This window comes from Tympanuchus pallidicinctus, unplaced genomic scaffold (genome assembly GCF_026119805.1).
Source record: "Tympanuchus pallidicinctus isolate F22 unplaced genomic scaffold, pur_lepc_1.0 scaffold4, whole genome shotgun sequence".
In the NCBI taxonomy this organism is placed as follows: Eukaryota; Metazoa; Chordata; class Aves; order Galliformes; family Phasianidae; genus Tympanuchus; species Tympanuchus pallidicinctus.
Window position 1 is genome coordinate 46,747,897 of NW_026294758.1, and position 20,793 is coordinate 46,768,689.

At 36.4% G+C, this 20,793-nt stretch overlaps 1 protein-coding gene across 11 annotated transcripts in view; it reads right to left on the reverse strand.

Moving 5' to 3' along the window:
* JAK2 (Janus kinase 2) overlaps nt 1–20,793 on the reverse strand; it is an 88,967-nt gene that overhangs the window by 63,137 nt on the left and 5,037 nt on the right. For 4 of the 11 annotated variants that reach the window (XM_052700468.1, XM_052700458.1, XM_052700464.1 and 1 more), the window contains one exon: nt 125–193. The exons of 1 other annotated variant lie outside the window; for it this stretch is intronic. The gene's annotated coding sequence lies outside the window, so the exon portion shown is untranslated. Of the gene's footprint in view, nt 1–124; nt 194–388; nt 514–2,363; nt 2,383–6,932; nt 6,995–20,793 lie in introns of those variants that run through there. 6 more of the 11 variants (XM_052700459.1, XM_052700463.1, XM_052700460.1 and 3 more) reach the window with 4 other exon arrangements.

A 20,793-nucleotide genomic window follows, 5' to 3' on the forward strand; every position in this document is an offset into this window, starting at 1 on the left:
TATACCTCCTTGCTGTACTGTCCAAGACAAATAAGTGTCTGCAGTTTCAACAGTCAGGATGTCATAACAGACTACTTTTCTGTCACACTTCTAACCCTCTAACATATAGACAATAATGGCATACCTTCACACTTCACCATACAGGGTAGAACATCATGGAAAATATCATCACAACCTCAGTCAGCTTTTCTGCCTACAAAAAGAGAAAATAAATACATGAACCATGTTTTTCACTGAATTATTTTTATAAGATACCCCTTCAGCTGTCCTCAATTCTGTGATTTTTGGTTTCTTTTTTCTTCCAGCTTTCACAACTGGACCAAGCAAAGTGTAAAGTTGACTTGGACAAGAACATTGCATAATATACTGCTTGAAGAATACAACTGACCTCAACTTCTCTAACATTTTTCAGTAAAAACTAGGGGGTCGAGCGCAAGAAGACAAGTAAAACAGAGATAATTGCCAACAGTTTGAAATATCAAGGTGAATGAAGTCACCCTGTACTTCTATCCCAGCTTTTACAACAGTAGAAGAGAATCTGAAAATGTGCATTTTACCGAATTAGCTCTTTGCCAAGGGAACTGTCAGAAAGTAAACAAGATAACATTTAAGTCAGAGTGAATCAGCAATCTCTACAGACAGCCAAAAGGTATAGATTCCACTGTCTCCTTTGCACCCTAGTCTTCAGCCCACCCTGCTTTTATAGCTTCCCTTAATTGCTTCAGTTTAGAAATTACATACAAACAGACAAGACCTGATGCAAATTTCATGTACAAATTCCTTAAAGTGTGAGTGGGTGTTTTTTGTTTTTTTTTCTTTTGTTTGGATGCATTACTTCTTTTTTAAAATATGCTTTAAATTACTTAAACAAAACAAACCTAAGCCTTTATATATAAGCTCCACTAACTTGAAATGTTGATTTTATTTACAGGCATTTAAGTCTGACTTATTTCAGAAAATTTAATCCCAATCAATTTAATCACAATCTGTATAAGATGCTATATATTTGTTTTTAATTTTTCTATAGTATTGCACTAGCAAGTAAAAACCTACTGAAGACTTGACCTGTCCTAGGAAACAAAACTAAAAAGAAACCACAGCAACACTTTCCTACTTGCAACATCCTTGATCATAAATGAATTCAATGACACTACAAACAGTCATGGAGCACAAACTAGATCAGATGAATTATTAGAGAATTAGGGTCTGGTTACTTAACGTGATAAAAAACAAATACAAAAAAGACCCTCTAAGAAATTCAAGTAACAATATCATTCAAGGCAATGCCAAAGTAATACTTGCAAAGAACTGATTTTTGTAAATGGCAGTTTAACTAATGCTAAAACTCCCAAGCCTGTATCAATGCATTCAAAAGCTTCTTAAATAGTGAGTGACTTAAGAGTTCAATTATTATACATATAAACATGGCATTTTCTGTTATTCTTTTATAGAAGGGTTCTAGCATGTTAAAAAAAAAAAAAAAATGGAGTGTTCTTTTTTTAAACCCTTTTAATTGCTTTATAATGTTGAATCATTTATGATAACAACACTGACATTTTATCTTTATAATTCAGGAAAATGTACTTGCATGATAGTTTACTTAATGCCTCTTTAATCATCAGTGGCCTGAGAGTCCTCCACTTGTTCCCTATCTGAAATACCAGCCAGCTTTTGCAAAGATACAGCACTACAAGCTTTGCCAAGATCACGTTATCTCTATAAACACAGATTGTCAGGAAAAAAAAAAAAAAGTTGGAAGCAAAAAAAATAAAAAAACAACCCAGGGCTCTGAAAGTAAACAAAGGCTGGTCGTTAAATGGGCCACTAGTGGAAATTCCACAAAAAATGATGAAAATGAGCAACTCGTTTAAAATAAGGGATAATAACAAATCTAATGAAGACAACCACATTTTACCAATGTAACGTATCAAATTCTCTGTTTTCTTGTGGAATATAAACGAAGCAAACTTATTTTTTTCTTTTTTTCTACTGAAGAAACCAATGCTTATAATATGCATCTATTTTTTACAGAACTCTCATCTGAGTAAGATTATTCAAACTTAGTTGTTTGCTTTACTTCTAAAGGAAGAAATAAGCATTTCTGAATAAGATAAATATAGGGAGCTATTTATACATGTATTGTGTGTTTTCCTCAGCTCTGAAGTTACAGACAGAACTATCATGATTTTTGACATTAAATCCTGACAAAAACATTAAAGAAATTGCAGAAAGTAAGAGCACGAGAATCGTGCCCCACTAATTCAAAAAGCAACAGCAGACTACCTGACAAATTCATGAAAATAATATAATGAAAAGCAAATAAGGATTCAAATACAGTAGCTGAAGATTAAAATCATAAGTACCTGTTTGAAATACATTTTTCTGTTTCTCTCAGAAATAAGACTAACTGCTGGAACAGTCAAGAAAGCAGTAGATTCTTTATTTTTTAGTTTTAAAATAGGAGTTGATACAAAATAGATTTTAGATAAACTCATATTACTGGACTGTGTGCAGGAGGAAATCCAAGATATAACCAGCACCGATAACAGAAGATAGATAAGAAGATGGTGTTCTTTTTAGGATTTCAAAATGTGTCACTCTAGATTGTGCTATTATCAGATCCTTTACAAAAGGACATTATAAAGAAAGAAGAAATATCTAAAGCATAACTATATTTTTATACTAATAAATTGTTTATAACAAGTTACATTACAAAATTCCCACTGAACAAATGCTAAGCTTCCTAAAAGTTTATCTATCGGGTGACAAAGACCTAACAAAGTCTCTCAGTACATGCCACAGTACAACCTTAACCTCAGTTCTTAACTCAGGGGCTTCCACCTACGTTCCAATCTTGGATGAGCTCAAACAACTCTAAGGAAACTTCCCTGGATGTACCCACTCAGTAATGCCAAACATAACATGAGTTCCTTCTGCTTAACTTCAGTCCTATTCAGAAACCATCCAGGATAGCATACTGCCTAAGTAACAGAACAATAAATAATTTTTCCTTGACCAGTCTTAAATTCGTGAGCAACTTCAATTTTCTGTGGAGCTTTTCAGCATAATGCATATACACAATTGCAGCTTTAACTCAGTTCAGCCAGGCTACAAATTCCAAACTTAGCTGCAAGGGTCAAGAAGGAGCTGCTGCAAGAGGGTAGACCTTCATGGACTTCAAGAATCACATCCCCAGGCAAAACAGAAAAAAACCCAAATATTAATATCTAACTAATAAACAGGTGACAAAAAACAAGCCATAATCATAACCCAGCTATCATAATCCGATAAACCCAGCTAAGCTTTCCCCAAAAAGTTTATCAAAAGCACTTCAGCCTCACTTTGATAAATTTTTATTAAAAGCCATTTCTTTTAGTAGGTGAACTGGATCTAAATCTAAAAACCAGTAACACGTTACAATCAAAGTGGTATTGTGTTGGTTTTTTTTTGGGGGGAGAGTGGGGGTTTGAACATGGAAGCTGCACAGAGCAAGACTTGCTTCCAGCTGAACTCGGGGACAAATTGCCAAGACCTCCTGAAGTCAACAGGGGGTTTTACAACCAGCTCTTGACTTTACGCACAGTTTGGACTCCTGAACATCTACCTTTAATATGCAACAAATGACAAATTACTACAAATACTACCTGTTACAATATTTGTTAAATGTATATTCTAATCAAGCTGACTACAACTGAAATCCCAAGCAGGAATTAAAGTTGTCTGAATAAGCCACTTCTGACAAGGCTTTCCAGTTGATACAAATGGATATCCTGCTACTCTCTCCTACCCTTAAGTGTTCGTTATATCTGTTCACCTACCAATAAACGATCTTTTAAATTGATTTTTTTCTTTCTTAATTGGCACACAGTAAGAACTTTGACTGCCAGTACATGTAAGAAACACTACACCCACACCTAGTTCCAAACCAAGCATCTATATACCCACCTGCCAATTTCATCAAATAATAAATCATTTGAGTTTCATTTTATTAATCAAAACAAGAAGGTCAAAGTGCAATTACAGTCCTCTGGTACACAGACAGATGAAAAAAATGAACAAAAAACACCCCAAGAGATAGGATAAGCCAAACCATGGCCCTATTTTGTATGTTGTTGGTAAATTTTATATGGCATTAAATTTATTTAAAAACAAAACCCTACAATGTAGTTTTATTATAGATAAAGAACATGTTTCTATGAGTCACAAATAGCCATCAGATTGTCTAGAATATTAGAGGCAAACTTTACCAACTGCAAAGGCACTTGAATACACAGTTGTTTCCATACTCTTGTCTGCATTGCACTTTGGTACTAGGGTACTTTAAATAGAACAATCACTATTCTTATTTTCTAGACTTTACAGAAATACAAGGAGTCTCAATTATTTGCCTAATTTCACACTGTAAGCCACTGATAGATCAGATACTAATACAACTATTGGTTTCACAATACAGTTAACAGAATGGATTTCTATTGTAAAGAAGAAAATGCCTCAAAATTCCTTTCAAGGAAGGTGAGTAGCTGCAATGAAGCACCACCACTAAAGAAGCTCTGCTGAAATCCCCAAACTGCTCAAACATTGCAAAAGAAAATGCACTTTTAAATTAAATTCTTAGCATAATTCTCCTCATACACAGCATCTCAGTTTCAGTTCTCAGTCTTAGTAGAAGAAATCTCAAGCAGGGGAATGAAAAATAATCTTACCTGAACCCACAAAGTTCAATATAAAGGGCACACATTAAAAAAAAAAAAAATCCACAAAACGAAACTACGCAAATGAATAATCCTTAAGAGGGAAAGACAGAAGAGAGACATGTAATGCACCTTAAGCAAAGAACACAATAATTCCATAAGCTGTTTTCAGAATTTCTGTCCAATTACTTTTTAGAGTTCCAAAAAAGTGAATTATACAACAAATACAACACTACATTAACATCTCTATCAAAGGTTGTGGGTGTATTTTTGAGTGCCTAATAGGTGACTAAGATATTCCTCACACATTCAGCAGAAGCAGGATTCTTAGTGCTTCAGTCATTCTGATCCAATCTAAATGCCATCACTGTGTAGACTTTAAATAAAAACAAAATCACAAAAAGGGATTCTTGTTAATTCTTCCATCCCCATTTATGATGGATGAATTCTAAAAGTGAGGTTTGTCTCCTTCATTGGATAGCTGTATCCGTTTCCCCCAAACTGTTTCCTGTTTCATGGATAGTACCACTGCTTAAACACTTGACTTCATCAAGCTACTAGTACAAGTAACATACATCACTATGAACTCATGTAAGGATAGTATAACGTGGGAAGATCCTGCCAGTCACTTCAGACAGATGTGACAGATTGCTTTCTTCTTAAGAAAAGTAGTTTGATGATTCTCATAATCCATGCAGGAGGTTAGTGACCCCTTCAGAAGCAAAGTAACAAAAAAAGTGGTAGAGATTAACTGTCTTCCTTCGTGCTTTTGTTGACAGCAAGATTGCATAATGGATTCATTCTCTGATGAATAATTTCATCTCACCGGATGCAAAATCTTTCTAAAGCCAAATTATCCACTTCTCAGACTATCACCTGTTAAGCAGTATAAGTGCAGCATCTGAGTCACACTCAAGTACTTCAACTTTCACTGCCTGCTCTCTGCCAGGAAAAAAGAATGTGCAACAGGAAAAGCAAAGTCATGGGCAAAAACAAGAGAATTAAGGGAGCAAAGAAGATGAGATGACAGATTAGAAGATTTAGCAATTTTTTAATTTTGAGAAATTTGAGAATCCCTAGCTCTAAATGCAGATTAGAACACAGGAGTTGGAGAACAAAGCTCTCAAAATAAAGCAGTTCTTCTGCTTCTCCTATCCCTATACGTCTTCCCCACTGAGCTTTTCCAACAAAGACAGACATCTCTCACTGTACTCTCACCTCCTCATCTTCAGCTGGGTAAAGAACCAGGTTCTGAATTTTAACTGAAGTCTACTCAGTCACTTAGCAGTTACCCCACCTTATTTAAAACTAATTAAGTTACAGAGGATTGCTATACATGCATAACCTAAATACACACGAAGAAAAAACCAGATGATTATTGTGCATGAACAGATGCAAAAACTGGCATGTTAGAACCTGCTTTACTCCAGAAGGTAGAATAAAATATACAATGATTTACTAAGCATGACCAACACTGCAGACTCAATAAGATTCCTATCAAAAAATATATATATATATTAAAAAAAAAAAAAGTTGGGGGTGGAGGGGGAAATGAAGACATCATTTTGTTTTGTTTTAACTTTTGGAAGTATAATTGAATACAAATGAAAATTTGGGAAGAAGCTTAAACTAATTCTGAGAAGATACCTTTTCATGGTGATTATTTGCTGCAAGGCCATAACAGATGCCATAGAGATGATACGCTTCAAGATGCAGAAAAAAAAATAATAGCAAAAGCCTTGGTTCGATTGGAAGATGGAAATATCACACTGAGTCACAGCTGGTACAGGAAAAAAGAAACCTTGGGAAAGGGTAGATATGTGTACTAATTCATTTTCTGCCCCTCTATATTTTTGTCTTACACAGAAGAGTATGTAGGGCTTTACCATCCCAAGCCCAGCACAATACGGTCCCAGGCTTACCCAAGAGAACAATTGCTCTGAGACTCCAGTTTCCTTAGATTATATGAAACTACTTAGCATCCCCAGACCATTAAAACAAATACTGCAAGAGCGCATAACAAAGATTACACTTAATACCCCAGAGCAACAAACCAATGAATTTTCCATTCCCGTGGCATCCAAATCATAGCTACACGTAAATAGAAGTTAGAAAGAGAAGCAGCTGCTTTTAAAATACACCACTGATGGTCAGGGCTTTTTTTTTCTCCTCTCCTTTTTGATAGTATGGAGATATTATTGTTTTAAAAACTATGGAATATGAAAAGTCATGAAAACTTACGAAAATTACGAAATTTAGATCTTCCTTCACTCTTGATGACATTTAAGGATTCCCTCAGAGTGCTGGAGAAAAGGATAGATAAGAATTTTATTACACTGCAGAGCCTCAGGGGTCAGGGATAAAGATCTTGCAGCCAAGGATTTTCAGTCATTTCTTGTTGTCTAAATGTAGGGAGTAAATGGAAAACATCTCCACAGCAGTTAATGCTAAGTATGACACCACAAGTCTCCTACTGTTGAAATTTGCAGCCCTTTTTTGTCTGATGTCAGGATAAATAAAACTTACAAAATCATTTTTAAACAGACAGAAAATGAGAAGCAGTAGGGAAAGATATATTTATGAGAAAAGCAGACTACCAGGGTATGCCACAGAGAAAGGCATAAAGGAGGCTTTTCAGTAAAACTCTTGAACAAGACTAAGCTAACACAGTCTTCAAAATTACTTTTAAAATATTCTTACTAATTTTTGCAGAGTAAAAGTAACAGTGAAAGTGACTTGTTCCACAATAAACTTGAAACAGATTGGCACAAGAAGATATAAAATGTATATTCCAAATGAGAGAACAAACTATTTGGAGAACCAACTATTGACAAAAATGTCAGAGAGCCAACTAGTCTTACTAAAAGAAATCAGAGCAGGTAATATCTGCAGCAATATACTCCACCAGAAGAGCAAATTAGCTCTAATCCTTATGGTTCCAACAGTAATTTGTGATCTGCCACTCTCAAGCAGAATGAATTTACAAGGAAGAAGCTGCATTATTTTCATTTCCAGCTGAGATGCACAGTGAACCAAACTAGAAAGGATTGTAGGCATCTAGCTGTGTCCCAAACACCTACAAAGAAGATGAGAACTGAAGGAATTGTGTTGCACAGTCCACCAGCTCTCATGTGTGAATTCAGGAGGAGGGTACGAAACTCAGGACAGGTTTATTTCTTGCTTCTGAAATTGAGCTCCTAGATATTTGCTTTCTCCCAGCTAAGTCCCTTTTTCTTCCTTCAAACCTTTTGATCTCTGCAGTTAATGGTGCTACATTTAATCCTGCAATGCAAGAGTATCGATAAGGATTTCTAGAAGATCTGTACTCCATGATAATTATGAAACAATGAAAGAAAAGTTCAGTTCTTCACATTCACTACCCATGAAGCAGTTGGCTCCATTCATTTCAGCTACATGAGGCAACAATTCTTTGTTTTCCTAAGGACTGCTACGTAACAGCCATTTTGACATTTGTAAAACTAACTACTGTATTGAAAAAATCTCTAGAGAATTTGCTACAGCTGCTGAAGCTCCTTTACAACTTTATGAAGATAAATTTAAAGCATTTTGAAAGTTTTGACTGTTTTCACTGTTTACATTCCATGCTCCCAGTCATCTTTGGTTTTCCAGATAGTTCTGTTCTTACCACACCTTTTGCTTACTGACAGAGATACAGACTGTTTCAGAACCACCTGCAAGATCAAAGGTAAAGGTCTTCTCTCAAACAGCTTTAATATCTAGACTATCAGACTAGTTTTGTTTTATAACTGAAAACCAAACTAATTTGTTACTTGTATTTTTTCTGCACCTAAACAGTAGCAGAACATGATCTTAAGAGTTAATTCTCAGTACAGTATTTCCAAGCCATGTGCTTTCCTACTTGCCTAGTAGGATCAGACCAAAGGCATACACAGATCTTCATCCAAAAGCAACCAAGAATAAACCCCATGAAAATGTACAGGAACAAAACAACCCTGCAGTGGTCCTTTAGCTTTACATTATCGCTTTCTGCTGCCCACTTAGAATCACAGAATAGAAGCACAGAATAATTTTGTTTGGAAAAGATCCCTAAGGTCATCAAGTCCAACCATTGCACTAACACCACTAAGCCATGCCCCTAAACACCATATCCATGCATCCTTTGCAATTCCCACATTACATTGCTTTTCACCTAAGAAAAGCAGCTGACTAACTGGAACTTCCTTTCAGATAGCTGTACTGAGTAATATCTCCCATCAAATTCTTCTTCTCTTGACTAAATAAGCCTACTTTCCTCATCCACTACTGGCATCTGTCTTTCTAGCACTTCTGCCAGTTGTTTTGCTCATACTTGAGCAATTCAGTATCTTTCTCGTAGCAAGGAGACCAAAACTGAATGCAGAAGTCAAGGTGAGGTCTCACTAGTGCCTCGTACAAGAGGACAATCACTTCCCTAGTTCTGCTGACCATACTACTTTTGATCCAGCCAAGATGCTGTTGGCCTTTTGGGGCACCTGAGCACCTTGCTCGCTCTTATTCAGTCAGCTGTCAGTGAGCATCTCCATGTCTCTTCCTGCCAGGCAACTTTCCAGCTACTCTTCTCAAAGCGTCTAGCACTGCATCAGCCTGTTGCAAAACAAGTGCTGAACTCAATATGTAGCCTCGTTGATAGACAAAGCCCATCAGCCTAGCTACCCAGATGCTTTCGTGAACCTTCCTACCCTCAAGAAAATCAGCACCCTCATTCACCTTTGTGTAATCTGGAAACTGGGGGTGCATTCTACCCCTTCATGATCACTGATAAAAATGCTAAATTAAACTGGACCCAATACTAAACCCTGAGGAACACCAGTTGCGACCAGATGTCAACCAGATCACAACAGCCCATTGGGCTCAGGCATTTTTGCCAAGCAAATAGAATTGTAGAATCACAGACTCATAAAATTGCTCAGGTTGGAAAAGACCTGCAAGACCATCAAGTCCACCTAACCATACTAATAACCCTCTGCTAAATCATGTTCCTGAGCACCACATCCAAACGGTTTATAAACACATCCAGGGATGGTGACTCAACCACCTCCCTGGAGAGCCTATTCCAATGCTTAACAACCCTTTCTGTAATGAAGTGTTTCATGTTTTTCCAGTGCAGTAGCATGACTATGACAAAAGTGATTTAATATTTTTCCCTTTACCACCAAACTACAAATGCATTGTCTCTACTGGGATTGCAAAGCCACAAAGTACTTCTCAAGCTGAGCCTTCAGTGCACCAGTACTATAATTCTATATTGATAGTTAGATTCTCTTCAACCCTTTCTCCAGTTTTAGATTCTTTCCTTCTGTTCAGTACAAGATAATCCACTCTCTGCCCCAAAAAGCAGGAATAAAAACAAAAGCATACAGAGAAAGAAAAAAACTGAGAGGTCTGGAACACAGGCCGTATGAGGAGAGGCTGAAGGAGCTGGGAATGTTCAGCCTGGAGAAGAGGAGGCTCAGGGGAGACCTCATTGCTCTCTATAACTTCCTGAAGGGAGGTTGTGGTGAGCTGGGGGTCGGCCTCTTCTCTCGTGTCATTAGTGATAGGACCAGGGGGAATGGTTTCAAGCTACGGCAGGGGAGATGCAGGCTGGACATGAGGAAGTATTACTTTTCAGAAAGGGTGGTCAGGCACTGGAATGGACTGCCCAGGGAGGTGGTGGAGTCACAGAGCCTGGGGGTGTTCAAGGAAAGGCTGGATGTTGTGTTGAGGGACATGGTTTAGTGGGAGCTATTGGGAATAGGTGAATGATTGGACTGGGTGATCTTTTAGGTCTTTTCCAACCTTGGTGATTCTATGATTCTATGATTCTATGAAACTACACACTTACTTCTTTCCACTCCTTTCCCTGTTGTATTCAGGGAAAGTTCTCCACTTTAAGTGTCTTTTCTATTGTCTATTTTGGACATCCTCTTTTTCCCATTTCCCCTCTCTTTCTACTCCATTCCTCAAAGGAGCCCATTCTACTCTGAAAGTCTCTTTCAGCTCTCTGTTGAAGGAAAAAGAATGCCAGTTTTCCCTAGTATTTTGTATCTTTATCACTCCAGTTACAAGTTACTTTTGGAGTTGATAGTCATTAATGTCTTCTTGCATAAGATTCAAGTCAGTAATTAGAAGTATTCTGTTAAAGGCATAAAATATTTATCAGACTACTTATGTGTGATCACAGAACTTCGGAAGATAAAAATACCTGCAGGAAGGCTGCAGTTAAGAACTGTTTTGTAATGGAAAAACAAAATATCAAATTTACATAAATCTAGGAGTATATTGAGAAAAATATTCTAGAAAATTTTTTGCAATCGTTAGGAATGGTGCTGTTGAATTTTTCTTGCTATTGCACTACCAGTTATTCCTTTCTATCAAACCATGATCTAATTTAAATCAGCAATAGTTTCGTTACATCAGTATTAGTGAGCTAAAGGAACACACAATTATTTTTTTTCCATTTGCTACTTTCACACTGTAAATCTCTAATAACACATTACTGTCAATATACATTTATCCCCCAAAACCCCAGACTAATTATCATAGCTATCTTGACAGTCACTAGCATTCTTCTCTATTCAGCCACAACTTCCAGGTTATGAAGGCAAAAGTGAAGATAGACAAATGAAGAAACTGACAGTTCCACAGATTGCATAATCCATAGTCAACCTGCTACTTCTTTCTTTGTAGACACCATTTAACACTTTAAATATGCCCGTAATCATATAATGAGATTTGCTAAAACCAGACTCTGTGTGAACGAGTCCAACAACAGTACTTTAACGATCTACTTGCTAAACACCAATGACTCAGATGTTTCAGCAGAAGCTGTAACATTTGTATTAACACATTTTCAATATTCTACTCACATTTTGAAAGCATGTGAAACTTTCTAACCCTGATGCAGACTACTCCCAAGCTCCATGAAGTAGAAGTACATGATTACTTCAAATAAGGAGTGGAAAAAAATACCTATTTGTGTATGCAATGACAACCTACTTAAGGTTCTCTCTCAAATAACAAAATTGCACAGTATTCTGCTGTAAATATTGTATGTGTAATTATGTATTTATGAGTATGAAATTGTTTCAGTAACTTAAGTTCTAGTCTTTTGTGCCAACTCCTTACCCACCTTTTGTGCTGTGATCTGATATTTAAGCCTCCAGAAGAACCTCACCCATTACAAAGATAAAAGAAAAGGAAATAAAAGTGTGTAGGAACAAACAGGAAAGAAGAGATCACAAATTATGATTGCAAAACTAATCCTATACACCATCTGTCACATTAAAATAGATGTGATAAAATAAAAAGTCTTGTTAAACTGCTACTTCGTTCTACTGCTTACTCTAAAAGAGGAAAGGACTATAATCTGAGATAAATGTTCCTGTTCATTCCAGAGTTAAAAACAAAAAGTTACAACAGGAAAATAAGCAAGAGATGCATGGATGTATGTGTATTAGAAATCATTATTTCTAGTTCGTTTAATATTAAAAAAAAGTATCTTCAATTCTGGTTTCATATTGCTCACATATTGCCAGGAACCTTGCTCTCAACCATGGTCATTTAAAAGTGAGTATGGCACTCAAAGAGCGAACACCAGCCCCCCTGAAAAACAGCATCCACATTCTTCTGGATCAGTTTTCCTTTGCAAAGTTACAAAAGAACAGTTCTAAATTCCTATCACAACACAACTCCTCTATTCTCAAAGTGTCGGCCCCATTAAAATTTGAAATAACATAACAGTATTTCCAGCAGCTGTAATAACCAGTAGAATAATTAAATGTATGTGAAAAGTTAAGATCAAGAAGATGCATGCAAGTGCTTGCATTGCCTGCATTTCCCATGCAGAGCCACTCATCAACCCACACTTTATTGTACTCATCTGTCATGTCTTTTTGTTATCCATAACACATACCTTCCTATCATCCCCCCTCCATTTCAGACTAAATGCAAGTTTTTGTCCAGTCTACTGCCAAGCCACCTGCCAGTCTCCCTTCCTTCCAGACAAATATTGATTCTTCTGATCCTCCACTTTAAATTCTAATCACAATACCACACCTTTCCCCACAGACACAAATAGAATTGAGTCTACTTGCAGTCTATTTTTCACAAGCAATAGTATTTTTTCTACTAACAAATCAAAAATATCTCTTTCCTCAAAACCATCAACAATTCTCCTTCAATTGAATATTGATTTTCCAGATTTCTACCAATTTTAATACAGTTATATTACAAGCTGGTCTATAATATATCTAGCATATCGTTTCTGATCTTAACATTTCTTTTTCATAACTGTTTGTTTGGGTTATTTTCTTCCTATTTTCCCATCCAGGGAGGTGCACTCACAATTAACTGGCAAGTTTTACCTAGGAAGAAAGAGTCTTCTGTCCCAGATGGCAGATAACAGAAAACTGAAGATGCTGAAGTCTGAAGAAAGACAAGAAGGTTCTTCACAAATGCAAAGTGAAAGTCTAAATATCTGGCTCTGAAGTTCTAAGTAGCTCGGACCTTGACTGCTATTGAGATCAGAGAATTGCCTTAAAAACCACTTGATTCTTTTATTACAGGGAGAAGGGAAGAGAGGAAAGAAGAAGAACAAGAAGAACCAGTAAATAGTAGGAAAGAAAGGGGAAAAAGCACAGTATGGTAAGAAGGCAAAGAAACAGTCAGGCATTCGGAGGGATAAAGGGACAAAGCTGTTTACATACTTACTTCCTTCTTACTGTAAGCCATTTTGTTTCCTACTGAGAATCCTACTGAGTCTTTACTTCTGCCTGTAAACTCACTTACTGTTTCACTGTTGCAGCCACAGTATTTTTGCAGTTGTAAATTACAAGAGATTACTGTGGGAAAAGACAACTCCTTTTAACACAGTGTAGAAAACACAGCCACTCAGAAGCAGCCAAGATGAACTATATTCTCCCCACAGCAGCTTTGATTGAGACTTTTCTCATTTATAGGCTGAAAACAGTTATGTGTGGTGCAATATCATTCATATTAGAATGTCTGTTTATGTAATGTTGTAAGAAAGATTTTAAAGATCTGCAATGTAAGCTTACTGAATGAGTCCTCAGGTCTATTTGACTCTGTTGCTGCCTTTTACATTTTTTTTGGCAGGGAGACTCGTGGGGGTTTTTTTGTTTGTTTGTTTTGTTTGTTTGTTTGTTTTTACTCCTTCAGTCTCTTTTCTTGTCTTCAATGTGTTATCAGGAAGTAAGATTTGCCATCTTAATCACCTGAAGGCAAAAGGTTGCCCATCAGTTTTATTTGCATTGTTTCATTTCTCCATAGGATTAAAGAGTAACTAGAAATTGTGATAGGATGAAAAAATACTGTGGTAAAGAACTAATAAGTATTCTAAATTGTTATAATGAACAGCAATTAATTAACAATTAAATGAGAATTAATATTTGCTTTAACTAGAAATAGGCAAAGATAGTTTCAACTAACAACACCATAAGGATAATACAAGCATACTTACTGCTTCAAAATGGATTTATTTCTCAGTGGAGAAGAATTAAGACAAGATATTTGCCTAAACAATTAAATATGTGGGTTTTTTTTACATTTCTTCTTGCTCCTTTTGCACTTCAACAGTCAGAAAAACAGCCTAATATTTTAGCTCATTTTTACTTGATAAAGGAAGGACAGCAACACAAAATTTAGAAAGCAATATAAAACAAAAGTAGAAGGCAAGTGTTTTACATACTCGAGATTCTTGAGTTCAACAGTAAGTCTCCTAGCAATAAAATAATTTTATCAATACATAACATCAATAGAGCAAGTTTTTATTAAACAAGGATGGTAAAATCATTAAAAGATGCATAAAAAGGAATATTGATTTGTCATGCATTTATGTTGCTTGAGGAAAGAAGTTTACATTCCACAATTACCTTATTTCTACTCTATTAGTACAAAAATGGACTGCAGAACTATGAATAGAAATGCAAATATAAAATAAATGATTTGTTAACTCAAGAATTAAAGATGGTGAAAGAACCACCTGCATACCCTTGACACTAATTCTATATAATATCCTATTAAAAAAAAAAAATAACATATCTGTCTCAACTGGTTGAAGTTTAATGACTTTACAAAACCAAAATATAGTATTCCAAGAGTTCCAGTTGGCTTAACAGTCCATGAATCTTAGAGAAACAGAAGGAATTTTTAAAATACTCTGATTTAAATACATCTATTTAATCTGTCTTGGGGCAAGACAGATTAATTCACTTAATTTAAATTTGCTTAATGTAGTTCTGATTGAAATTGGAGACAATGTTTATTATAAATCATTTATGATTTGCATTTGTATTTTTCAGCTGTCATTCTGCTTTTATCCGCTTTAATCACAGTACCAGTCAAACAGTAATACATCGTGCTAAGTTTGATTTTTCATTAATTAAACAAGACATGTTGAGTTCTATCATTACATTTCATTTATACATAACAAGTGTAATGTATTCAATCTAGACTTGGGGTTGTAATTAATTAGTGTCTTAACAAGCAAGTTGGCTGCAATTTTCAAGATGTTTTTTTAACATATGTTTTTTTAACATATTTCTGGCAAGCTACATTTGCAAAATTGAAATACAACAAAAATACATAAAAATCTAAATAAAATTAAATGCAACATTTCTAAAGAAATGCTACATTATCAAATACTTTTATCAAAACATTTCACATTTCAAACCGAGCAGTTCATAAAGAAGGAAAGTACTACAATTATGAGAACTGAACAGTTAGTTTCTGGTGACAGTGTCCTTCAATGGTTTAAAACCAGTATACTTCATCTCACTGCCTAGAGATGCGGTTGATGTCCCATCTGTGGAGACTTTTAAGGCAAGGCTAGATCAGCACCTGGGCAACTTGGCTGTGCATGTCACTGCTCATTGCAGGGAAGCTGAACTAGATGACCTTTAAAGGTCCCTTCCAACTCTAGTGATTATATGATCTTATGGGTTTTTTTATATGTAAATTTGGAGAGCACTCATGGTTTTGGTTGCTAAGAATTCCCAGACTTTATACCACTCTAGCTTTCTTTAAAATTCTGGCAACATTCATTTCTTATTTGAACTTAAAACACACTGTCCAGTCCCTGTTCCACTTCCAGCCAATCTCCAACACAGAATCATAGAATCACTCAGGTTGGAAAAGACCTCCAAGATCATCAAGTCAAACCATAACCTAACCATACTACCCTAACAACCTTCTGCTAAACCATGTCCCTGAGTACCACATCCAAACAGTTTACAAACACATCCAGGGATGGTGACTCAACCACCTATTCCAGTGCTTAGCAACCCTTTCCGTAAAGAAGTTTTTTCTGACATCCAACCTAAACTCACCCTGGTGCAACTTGAGGCCATTTCCCCTCACCTTGTCATCTGTCACCAGTGAGAAGAGACCAATCCCGTTCTCACTGTAAGCACCTTTCAGATACTGGAAGAGAACAATAAGGTCTCCCCTCAGCCTCCTTTTCTCCAGACTAAACAGCCCCAGTTCCTTCAGTCTCTTCTTGTAGGACACCTTCTCCAAGCCCTTCACAAGCCTTGTTGCCTTTTTTTGGGCCTGCTCCAGCACCTCAATGTCCCTTCTGTACTGAGGTGCCCAAAACTAAACAGTACTCAAGGCCTCACCAACGCCAGCATTGGTGAGAAAAAAGCATACAAACTGAAAATGTTCATGGTAGGGGACAGTGACATGGTCACTGGAAGACAGACTGGGCCAGTTCAACTTGAAGAACAGATGAATTCTGAAGACCTGGCAGCAGCCTCCAGAGCCTACAGGGGAGTTCTTAGAAAGTCAGAGCCTGGCTCTTCATCAGACAAGAGGTCTAAAAGATTCAGACTGGACATAAGGAGAAACTCCGTCACCCTGAGGAGAGCCCAGCAATACAACTAAGACCCAGAGAAGATGTGATGACTATCTTTGAGAGCTTTCATGACATCACCAGATACAGCTCTGAGTAACCAACCTGTCATGATCTCGTGACCAATGCTGCTTTGGGCAGGAGTTTGAACTGGAAACCTACTGAAATCCACTTCACAGTAAACTAGTAAACTATTCTCTGATTCTGTGAATACAGTATATTTAACAAAAAAAAAAAAAAAAAAAGAAAGAAAAAGATTAAATTTACACCTTAGCGGATCTGAAGTAATCACTCTTGTTTTGTGTCTGTACATTTATCTTGGTATGCAACAGCCTTTTCCAGGCCCACACATATTTAATCCATTGTTTCAATATATGAAAAGGATGCTGGAGGTTGCTTCCTTATAAGCATTCTCAGTACAAAACACTTCATCACAGCAAGTCAAAACAATACTAAGTTTTCCAGGCAAGGCTGATTTCCGATGTGGGGGAAGAGAAAAATAATTTGACACATTCATATGAAGTGCCAGTTTGAAGTTGAAGCTTTTCCATATTTCCTGAAAACGTCTCAAGTAATCTAAACAGAAAGTTGCTCAAAGACATTTCACAAAAGTAACACTGAATAGTCTCCAAGGCTGCTTAGCAATAAGAAACTAGAAAGACGGAACTGAGACAATGACTTTTGAAAGAAAGTTACGACATATAGAATAAGTAGCTTGGCTTGTAACTCCTTTGAAAATACCACAACTGGGCATACTGACACGTGGCTGATTTGCTCTAACATCAGGTAAAGACAAACTCCAAATTTTCTTCTTGGAAGTCTGACCATAAGAAACACCATAAGAAGCATGTACAGACATCAAATCATAGCACAAGGTCTTAAACAATACGACAACATATCGTCTTTTAACAAAACTGTTAAAAAATATTGTAGCTCAAGTTCAGGAACTCCAAAAATGAAAACAAACCTATGCTACCATTGACTTATTACAGCTGCGTTTTGCTTACAATAGCTTAAAACTCACTACGAGTCCACAGGCAAAAATATTGATAAGCAAATGGATGAGTTCTAAAACAGACAGAAATGGGAAAATAATAAAACTAAAAAAAACTACATAATGGTTTAATTTGCTACATACCAGTGTTACCCTTGTAAATACTGTTTACATGCCTAAACCAGCTTGGATAGCAAGAACAACATGAAACTTAAAATGTCTTGCACAGCTCCTCTGGCTTCCAGCTGCTGAAACTTCAGCTAGTTCTGCCTTATTAATGGGTTATAATCACACATGCAATACTTCAAATTGATTTGGTTCTTATACTGGGCTAACCTCATTAACCTCAACCAGACAAACACGATTTATTCTCCGTTTTGGCTCAAGTCTATTTATCACACTGCTTTTAGGTCTACAAATGTCTAAAAATGTAACTGGAGACTTCAGCTCATTTTTTGACACCTATCTGGCACAGGCCTGTATGTTCTACCAACTATTTCATTCTCTCATAATGACAAACTTAAGTCTAATATGGTTCTACTCAACTTGTGCAACCATGTTGTATGGGAACTGAATCATGGCCTGAACCTCTGATTGACCACCTGAGGCAAGCACTGAGTCAGCCAGAGGAGCACAGGTGAAGGCAATTCAGCTGTGCTGCCGGAAGGTGTGGAGTCTGGCTGCATCTCTCCTAGACCCATTTAAGAGCTGGCTACCAGTAGGGAAGGATTTCTTTTGGAGATTGCACCTCTTGGAGTCTTCCCAGCAAACCCAGGACAAGGGTGAGCTTTCTATCTATTCTTCTTTGGTGCAATAATCTGTTTTGCCTAACTTTCTTGTATATTTCTTAATTATGATATCTGTATATTCATTGATTATATATGTTTTCAGAATACTTCCTGGAATTCAGTACAGCTTCACTGTTCTTTCAGTGTTGAAAACAGACAATTAGTGTGCCAGTCTCCAGTTTTCTGGGTCAAAAGGCTCTTAGAATAGAATGTCTTAAGTTTAGCCTGAGGCCTTGAAATCACAGTTTGCTGATGCTAGGTTAATACAAAAGCAACCAGAATTTTATTTTATTTATTCACAAGATCCCTGATAAACAACACAGTTACAGAGGTTTATGGTAGCATAGTTATAGAGCAATTAAAAGGTAACTGCACCTATTTACACAGTTAAAATAGTTCCAAAGTCTCAAACTTTTGGAAGCCAGCTGTTGGACTGACATGCTTTATTGCCTACAGCTGAGGATCTGGGTCTTGTGCAATCCCATGTCCTCAGATTCCACAGGGAACCCAAACTTTCTTTTGTAGTTCAGTTCATTTTTGGGGTTATCCAGGATGCTGTTGCACAACGTTTTCTTTGGCTCTGCAAGCCTGTTTAAGTCACCTTGATCACCCCTGTTCCTTTTTGCCACTTGTTTCAGAGATCAAAAATAGTCTTTCACTTAAGTCACAGTTATGATATAGTTCATAGCATGACCCTACAAAGAGCTGTTGTGTCTACAAAGCTGATGGAGCAGCAAATTCCAGAGTTTATGAGAGGCTGAGGAACAAAACATCTGGTGTGGCATATGCTTAGAACATCATGAAAACACAATCTTTAACTTCCTTTGAGATCCTTGGGATTTTTTGTTTTATAATTCCCCACAGAAAGGCCAAAAGGCCACTGCTCAGGTTCCTATAATTTCCCTCAGTATTAAAAGTTTACCTACTCCTTGGACATCAGTGCCTAAGAAGATAGTTAAACTTTCTACTGCTTCAGGGAGCAATACCTCAAGATATCAAAACATGTAAATGGAGAAAAAAAAAAAAAGAACCACCACTGTTTGCTTTACTCAGTACAGAAATCAGAGAGATATGCACAGTAGATGACTGTCAATCTAACACATCTGTTGCTTAAAAACTACATAATTAACACTGATCTCAACTCAGAAGAGTAGGTGCTCAAATTTCACACAAGTGATCTTTGACTCTGAAAAGTACATTCTTGTAAAACTGGCTTAAGTCTGACTTTACGTGACAATTAAATCAGCAAGCACTTATGTACATATTATATGAATGTAATGTATTCTATAGTAGAATTTCTAATGGCTTAAAATGAGCCCAGAAAGAATCTGTACTACCAGCACTGCAAAGTACGTCAAAGTAGCACCAAAAATAAGATCAGAGATGCCAGTTATAATTTACAAAGTCATTTTGTACAAGAAGCACTTCTCACTATGAAATGCACCTCACATGGAGAGAGGAAATGCCTTTAGTCATTTGATGATACTGTTGAAAAACAGGCAGGCTTTTAGGTGTGCAAATCTTGGCAGCCTTAATGCAGCCACCTACAAAATGGACATAATTTGGCTTTGTGTTCAATTCTTTCAATTACGGGAGATTTAAAAGGTTTCACTCAATTCCTTTTACTCACTCCCTCTATTTTCTGAGGATAGCAATGTTTTTGCCCTCCTTACCTTTGTAGTTTATATCTTTGGAATAAGGATGGTTTTGATTCTGCTTGTCCCTGCAGGGATGCCAACTCATACAGACCAAATGCATTTGGCTCCATCTCCAAATTTCCCAGCACACAGGAGTATACAGATGATATACAACAAACATATACATAAATGGCTCTGTCTCTCCTTTACATTTTAGCAAGCATTTACTCCTTCACTTCACAGAGGAGGGAGGTATTTCTACCCCTTGCAACTATATCACCATTAACTTATGAGCAAACATAACACTGTTACATTTTCTAGAACCAGAACTAAACTTTATAGCATGTCAAAATTCCTTACAGCTGGGAAATGCTGCAAAACAGGATTTTTGCTGGTTTTACTGCCTAATGTTGTAAACTGTACATCAACTACAGAACAGATAACAGACTTAATTTTATGATTTTTTTTTCCTGACCATCATCTTTTAGTGTGAATCCTCACTTGAAAACTATATGTTTTTAGAGCTTTTTGTCTTTATAACTTCAACAGTCTCATATATATATATATATATATATATATATATATATATATATATATATATATTTGTAGTAGCTTTCTAAAACATCTTTTTAACTTGGAGGAAAAAAAAAAAAACAACCCTCCTTAATCAGAAATTAATGGTTATTTTCCAACAAGCTTTGTCTTGAAATGCTCTTGCATTAGGTTTGTAGATAAGTAAGTTTTATCAATAAGTAAGTTTTACCAATATACTCAGAGAAACCCAGACACTGCCTGTGACCTGCCTGTAACT